This window comes from Macaca fascicularis, chromosome 8 (genome assembly GCF_037993035.2).
Source record: "Macaca fascicularis isolate 582-1 chromosome 8, T2T-MFA8v1.1".
NCBI classification, from domain to species: domain Eukaryota; kingdom Metazoa; phylum Chordata; class Mammalia; order Primates; family Cercopithecidae; genus Macaca; species Macaca fascicularis.
The window spans coordinates 2,781,800-2,791,346 of NC_088382.1; the positions used below are offsets into that span (position 1 = coordinate 2,781,800).

At 35.2% G+C, this 9,547-nt stretch overlaps 1 long non-coding RNA gene across 1 annotated transcript; it reads right to left on the reverse strand.

Annotated features, from left to right (window-relative positions):
- Window positions 1-437: 437 nt before the first annotated feature.
- Window positions 438-8,842, reverse strand: LOC123575151 (uncharacterized). Its single transcript, XR_006700282.3, has 3 exons — window positions 8,312-8,842; window positions 2,896-3,031; window positions 438-1,151 (listed from the first exon to the last, which is right to left on the reverse strand). It is a non-coding gene; the product is annotated as an uncharacterized lncRNA (long non-coding RNA).
- Between the last annotated feature and the right edge of the window lie 705 nt (window positions 8,843-9,547).

Genomic DNA, 9,547 nt, shown 5'->3' on the forward strand with positions numbered 1-9,547 from the left:
GTGGTTTGTCTGTGTTCCCACCCAAATCTCATATTGAATTCCAGCTCCCATAATTCCCAAATGTTAATAAAAAGAATATGTGTGTCCCAAAGAAGTAGGGATTGATCAAATGGGACAGAATGGGCTGATTTCCAGACTGTAAAGCTGCAGAGACCAGGACCTCTTCACCTTCAAGTATGGGTAGAAAATTTCTAGACATTGAAGAAGACAAGAGACAGAGACAGCATGAGCAAAGGCATGGAGCATGGGACATGAGAGAGCAGACATCTTGATTTCTCTATTTCTATCTATTCATCCACCCATATCTCTGTCTATCTATCTATCTATCTATCTATCTATCTATCTATCTATCATCTATCTAATCTATCATCTATCTCATCTATCTGTCTAATCATCTATTTATCTATGTAATCTATCATCTATCTTTATCTATCTCATCTTTCTTTCTTTTCTTTCTTTTTTATAATCTATTTATCATCTATCTCATCTATCTATCTATCTTTCTATCTCTATCATCTATCTATTATCTGTCTATCTATCTGTCTGTCTATCTATCTATCTATCTATCTATCTATCTATCTACCATCTACCATGTAGAATATAATGTGTGTGAATAAACTAGAGAGTATCCAAGAGTGAAAGACAGGCAATTGGGCTAAAGAGGAAGTCTGCAACCAGTCACTAAAGGATCCATATTGAAGATATCTTGACTGTTGCCTACTTTAGATTTGCCTCAATATATTCATACAAATTAGAGATGCTAAGACTTAGCTGAGGAGAATGATTTTGGACTCATAGGCAGGTAAGTATGATTTGTTTAATAGTAGATCCTCTAGCTATTTAAAACGTGTTAGCTCAGAGGATGGAATACATACCCACATGTATGTATACGTATATGCACATATGCATAAAACTTTTAATTAAATTCTACTACATATGTTTATAAAAGTATCCATAATTCTAGCATTAAATGATCGTCTAGCTGCACACATAAAGAGTTAATGTCACACATTCTTACTCACATTCCTTCTGGACCTGCATACATACAGTCTTACCTTTGGTTAAGACTGCTGGGAGCTGTTGAACATTGCAAAATCTTTTACATCCTCTGTGTGCAACAATGAGAATTCCACACTAACTTACGGTAATGTCTGCAACCACATAGAGAAATACAGCAAGAAAAGAGAAAATTAATCCTCAGCAGGGTGGTGTGGGCATGATTCTTTCTCACATAATTACACATTGAATCCACGCTATCTGACGGGAAGAATTTATCAGGTTAATTAAACTGCTTTCTTTTTTACTTAAATGTTCCTGCTGCTCACACCATTTCCATAGACTAGTGTCCATTTCTGAGGCTGAGTGAGGAGAATCCACAAACCTGCACAGCATTCGGACACTGTCATCTTCTGCATCAACGGCGTAGGCTGAGCACATGATGGGAAGAAGCACTTTTCGGGGTTAGGGTTAGGGTTAGGGTTAGGGTTTGTATGCTATCCATTGTAGTTACACTATAAATTATGCCATTAGAAGCCATCCATTAAGATCAAGAATTCATTATGAAGAATATTTGGCAACAAAATATATATATATATATATATATATATATATATATATATATATATATATATATTTTGCCCAGAAGAAAAATCAGAAAAGGAAACCAATAGTTGATTTCAAATTATTTTATTTTAAAAATATTTTCTATTTAATTTTGTGCACACAGCCTCCTTTTAACAAATGGATGTATGTTTATAAATCCTGTTTCTCTTTCCAAAAGAGCAACATGAATAATACATTATCAGTATAACATCCAATTAATATCAGTATCAGAGCTCACATTATTATGCTGTGAGCTAATGAGAAAAATGTCAGGAAAATAATTGTGGAAAAAGACACTTATCAAAAATCTACCACTCAAAATGCTGTAAAAATTACAATAAATAGATGGAGATAACAAGTTTTCATATGAATATTAAAAAGCCTGCAGGCTTAGAATCTTGAAGTGAGGTAAACTACTTATTCAAGCTAAAGGCCATCTGGATTCTTGGAATCGAAGTTTAAGATTTGCTTGCGTTAGCACATTGGTTCAAAGTTTATTACAAAGAAGCATACCATGGCTCGAAGAGGTTGACTGACAACCCCCCAGCCACAACGCCATGAGCCTTGTACGGAAACACATCTCTGGCCCTCACTCCATACCATGTGGCCTTCCTTCGGTAAAATCCACGGGGGTGTGGCCTTCACATAAGTGCCTCTTTGAGAGCTCAGTCCTCTCATCAAAACAATGTGGAACTGAATGGCCAGTCTTGGGGCCTGGATTACTTGAGTGTGAGACGTGGAGTGAAACCAGTGGAAAGCGGGGGCTGGAGGTAGTTTCTGGGTTGCACTTGCTGAGGATTTCAGTGACGCGTGGATGGGAGAGGATGCAGGGGAATGAATACGAGGTCGTAGCAGACGTGCACCAAGTCGTACACAATCTGCTCCATTTTTCGCTCATCATTTTTACCGTATTAGCTTATAAACTAACAAAGGAAGCCCAGATATTTTAGGGGTGGCCCTGGCATTGGGTGAGACACCTGTGGGACAGTTTGGTCAGCACGTGGTCTCTGAGCAAGGCTTTGCTGTGGTTCAGGAGGCAGATGGGGAGCTGAGGGATGCTCCTTCGTGTCCCCGGAACTCCAGCCTGGTCTCCATTTCTCCTTCAGCGAGAACGGTGTGAGGCATGGCACCGTCAAGAGTCAGGAAGGAAGGCTCCCTGGGCCCCAGGTAAGGAATTCATATCAAACAAAGACAGAGAACAGGAAAACAGAAAATGGCTAAGATTTTGATTTAAAAAAGAAAAAAGTCACCAGGAAGGGCTCCACATGGAAAGAAGCGTATTAGCATACTCACCTTGTGGAAATGCATCAAGCAGGAAGTCCCCAGCCCGAGAGCTGTGGAAGGACACCTGACCCCAATTTGAGATGCCATCCTCCTCCTCTCCCCACATGCACACTCGGGGACGTTGAACTTCGAAGGTGAGGTGCACCTGCAACCCAACACATTTGCCATAGGACTGCATCTAGACAGGGTCTGTTCTGCCATCCCAAGGCAATTAAATATATCAACAATGATGACGATCAAAGCGTAGCTATGAGATGTGTTGAGAAGACACCATGAAGATAAATCACAGTTTCAAGTGTACACACACACACATACGTACAGAATAGACAGCAAGGTAGTGCAGTGACTTCCCACTTTATGATAAGGGCACAAGCAGCAAAAGAAATCAGTAACCTTTTACCTATATTTAGGCACTGATTTTAGGAGTACAACAGATATTCAATGAGGTCTTTCAAGCCCCCAGTGATTTCTCATAACTACTGTTAATAATTCATAATCAATAAAACTATCTTGACATATGTTAAAGGGCACATAGAAACCTGTGGGCTAGATGAGCACATCTATTTGCTGTAAAGTGGATTATTCCATCAGTGTAAAAATAGTACTTTAGCCAAACTGTCTTCTCAGCTTTGCCTGTCTCCGCTTTGGCTGACACTAGAGCTTAGTGGCTGAAGCTTTCAGGAATATTTCCCTGAACATTTTCATGAACATTTCGTAGTTGCATGTGTTGACTATTGATTGAATGATTAATATATCAAATAATAGTTTTTTACCAACATGCTGAGTACATTCTGGTTGTAAAGGCAAGCTTGAAAAGGTCTGTGTTTGCAGAGGAGAGAAGGATTTTAAAATATGGACCACGTCCTTAAGAGAGGGTGGCATGAAATAGACTTTTTTTGGTAGGCACTATGTGATTTCTTAATGTTTTATTCACATATATTACTTATAGGGTGCTTAAAATAGGAACATTAAAACCAAGTTAATGGTAATTTGTTTTAATATAGTGTATTTGTTTAATCAAAAAATTTCAGTATCTGCATGTGCCTGGAACTGTTTTTACATACACACACACACACACACACACACACACACACACACACTATATATATACACACATACACACACACACTATATATATACACACACACACTATATATACACACACATACACACACTATATATACACACACACACACTATATATACACACATACACACACTTTATACATACACACACTATATATGTACACATACACACACACTATATATATACACATACACACACACTATATATATACACACACACTATATATATACACACATACACACACTATATATATACACACACACATACACACACACTATATATATACATACACACACGCACACACACTATATATACACACACTATATATATACACACACATACACGATATCTATACACACACACTATACATATACACACATACACACACACTATATATATATACACATACACACACAATATATATACACACACATACACATGCACACACACTATATATATATACACATACACACACACTATATATATACACACACTATATACACACATACACACACACTATATATACACACACACACTATATATACACACACACGCACACACACTATATATACACACACATATACACACACACTATATATATACACGTACACACACAATATATATATACATACACACACTATATATATACATACACACATACACACACTATATATATACACATACACATACACTATATATACACACATACACACACACTATATATAGATACACACACACTATATATATACACATACACACACACTCTATATATACACACACACACTCTATATATACACACACTATATATACACACACACTATATATATACATACACACACACTATATATACACATACACACACTATATATACACACATACACACACACTATATATATATACACATACACACACTATATATATACACACACACACTATATATATATACACACATACACACACATGCACACACACTATATATATACACATACACACACACTATATATATACACACATACACACACTATATATATATACACATACAAACACACTATATATATACACACACACTATATATACACACACACATGCACACACACTATATATATACACACACACACACACTATATATACACACACATACACACACACAATATATATACACACAAACACACACACTATATATATACACATACACACACACTATATATATATACACATACACACACACTATATATATACACACATACACACACACTATATATACACACACACACTATATATATATATACACACATACACACACACTATATATATATACACATACACACACACTATATATATACACACACGCACACACTATATATATACACACACATACACACACTATATAGACATATACACACACTATATATATACACATACACACACACTATATATATACACACATACACACACACTATATATACACACACATACACACACACTATATATATATACACATACACACACACTATATATATACACACTATATATAAACACACACATACACACACATGCACACACACTATATATACACACACACACACTATATATACACACACATACACACACACACTATATATATACACACATACACACACACAATATATATACACACACATACACACACACTATATATATATACACATACACACACACTATATATATACACACATACACACACACTATATATATACACACATACACACACTATATATATACACACATACACACACTATATATACACACACACATACACACACACTATATATACACACGTACACACACACTATATATATATACACACACACATACACACACTATATATATACACACATACACACACTATATATACACACACACATACACACACACTATATATACACACATACACACACACTATATATATACACACACACATACACACACTATATATATATACACACATACACACACACTATATATATACACACATACACACACTATATATATACACACACGCACACACTATATATATATACACACACACTATATATATAGACATATACACACACTATATATATACACATACACACACACTATATATATACACACATACACACACACTATATATACACACACATACACACACACTATATATATATACACATACACACACACTATATATATATACACATACACACACAATATACATACACACACTATATATGTACACATACACACTATATATATACACACACACTATATATATACACACATACACACACTATATATATACACACACACATACACACACACTATATATATACATACACACACGCACACACACTATATATACACACACTATATATATACACACACATACACGATATCTATACACACACACTATACATATACACACATACACACACACTATATATAGACACATACACACACAATATATATACACACACATACACACGCACACACACTATATATATATACACATACACACACTATATATATACACACACTATATACACACATACACACACACTATATATACACACACACTATATATATACACAAACACGCACACACACTATATATATACACACATATACACACACACTATATATATACACATACACACACAATATATATATACATACACACACTATATATATACACACACATACACACACTATATATATACACATACACATACACTATATATACACACATACACACTATATATAGATACACACACACTATATATACACACATACACACACACTATATATATACATACACACACACTATATATACACATACACACACAGTATATATACACACATACACACACACTATATATATATACACATACACACACTATATATATACACACACACACTATATATATACACACACATACACACACATGCACACACACTATATATATACACATACACACACACTATATATATACACACATACACACACACTATATATATACACATACAAACACACTATATATATATACACACACACTATATATATACACACATACACACATGCACACACACTATATATATACACACACATACACATACATGCACACACACTATATATATACACATACACACACACACTATATATATACACAATACACACACACTATATATATATACACATACACACACTATATATATATACACACACACTATATATAAACACACACATACACACACACGCACACACACTATATATACACACACACTATATATATACACACATACACACACACTATATATATATACACATACACACACTATATATACACACACACATACACACACACTATATATACACACACACATACACACACACTATATATACACACACATACACACACACTATATATACACACACATACACACACACTATATATATATACACACACACACTATATATATATACACATACACACACTATATATATACACACATATACACACACACTATATATATATACACACACACACTATATATATATACACATACACACACTATATATACACACACACACACACACACTATATATATACACACATACACACACTATATATATATACACACACACACTATATATATGCACACACACACTATATATATATACACATACACACACTATATATACACACACACATACACACACACTATATATATACACACATACACACACACTATATATATATACACACACACACTATATATATACACATACACACACTATATATATACACACATATACACACACACTATATATATACACACATATACACACACACTATATATATACACATACACACACTATATATATACACACATATACACACACACTATATATATACACATACACACACTATATATATATACACACATATACACACACACTATATATATACACACACACACTATATATATATACACATACACACACTATATATACACACACACATACACACACACTATATATATACACACATACACACACACTATATATATATACACACACACACTATATATATATACACATACACACACTATATATATACACACATATACACACACACTATATATATACACACATACACATATTTTTGTAGATATAGACTGTGTACATATATTTTACATGTATATACAAAAGTATACATATATATATTTGTGTGTGTGTGTATATATATATTTATATATACACAAGGAAGTGTCAGGTTCTTCCTATTAAAAAAAAAGACGGGAAAATATAATAAAATTCCTACCTGAATTCTAGGTGTCATCCTTTCACCGTTTTACTAGGAAGAACCTGAAACTTGAAAATAATGGGTAGCAGGACTGGTATTCAAATCCAGCTCTGTGCAAATCCAGAGTCCAAGGACCCACGTCACGTTCCTGTCGCTGTGTTTTGGTTTTGTGCCCGTTCAGTAAAGTCAAACACTGCAGGATTCCTTCAGATTTTCTTTCAGGGGAGACTGGATTGAGGATGGATTAGGGATGGAGTGACCAGTGGGAGCCCCAGCTCCTGTGTGTAGCAAACCCCTGGGAGCTCCTGTGGCCTGGCCTGGCCTAGAGAAGCAGCTCGGGAAGAAAGGGCGGCCAGGGGTGCCCAGAGCTGCATCGAGAGGCCCGAGGTTCATGACAAAGGCACCAGCCCCGCGGCTCCTGGCAGACACGGGGCCCTGAGGCCAACAGATGTGCCTTCACCAGGAACCTTGGGCATCGTGAAATGCCGAGTGGCCTGGAGCTGACGTCCCCCGGCAGCCTGCCCTGCCTGCAGCGCTGAGTTAGAAGCCGGCAGCTTCCTGGCTGGTTTCCCGGGTTCCCCTCTGGAATCTCAGACTGAACAGCACCTCCTCACGCAGCAAAAGCCCGTGATGGAGAGCAGGGCCACCCTCCACCACTCGGTTACGTACTCAGGTTTTGGGGATGGAAGATGATGTTTTTTTTGAAATCCAGGTTGTGAAATTCAAGATTATACTGCAGCTTTTATAATACATTTATAAAACTTTGGAGTTTTTTGCTTCACAAACGCTATAACGTTTACTGAAATACCAGATTCTTTAGAATCTACCTTTTCCCCATTCTGCTTGCTATTTTCGTTCATGTAATGAATATAGACCACTTATTTTCTCTTAAGTATGTCCATTTAGCACGTGGAGAGCAGCATCATGGTGCTGTGGCATTGGCTTCCATCTTTTGTATTGAAAACATGCCAACATATTCTGCTTGGATTGAAATCCATTTAAATATGTTATCTATATGGGCTCTTTAACATGTATTCAAATCTATTTAGTATTATGACTGACTTTTAATTGCTATAAATTCTGAAATAAAGTATCAGTATCATTTTGGATTTCATGAGTAGATGCGTTTGGTTTTGAAGTCCGTAACTTATGATGGACAAAACTAAAACATATAAATATATAATAACATGATTATATAACACATAAAACACATAAGATATACAGTGTATAATATCATAGATAAATATAAGCTAT